Source organism: Physeter macrocephalus, chromosome 19, assembly GCF_002837175.3.
Source record: "Physeter macrocephalus isolate SW-GA chromosome 19, ASM283717v5, whole genome shotgun sequence".
Taxonomy (NCBI): Eukaryota; Metazoa; Chordata; class Mammalia; order Artiodactyla; family Physeteridae; genus Physeter; species Physeter macrocephalus.
The window spans coordinates 38,407,836-38,408,242 of record NC_041232.1 but is presented as its reverse complement, the minus strand read 5'-3'; positions in this window follow the sequence as shown (position 1 = coordinate 38,408,242).

Genomic DNA, 407 nt, shown 5'->3' with positions numbered 1-407 from the left:
AAAGAAATCATAAAGATCAGAGCAGAAATAAATGAAACAAAGAAAACAATAGCAAAGATCAATAAAACTAAAACCTGGTTCTTTGAGAAGATAAACAAAATTGATAAATCATTAGCCAGACTCATCAAGAAAAATAGGAAGAGGACTCAAATCAATAAAATTAGAAATAAAAAAGGAGCAGTTACAACAGACACCAGAGAAATACAAAGCATACTAAGAGACTGCTATAAGCAACTCTATGCTAATAAAATGGACAACCTGGAAGAAATGGACAAACTCTTAGAAAGGTATAAACTTCCAAGACTGAAACAGGAAGAAATAGAAAATATGAACAGACCAATCACAAGTAATGAAATTGAAACTGTGATTAAAAATCTTCCAACAAGCAAAAGTCCAGAGCCAGATGG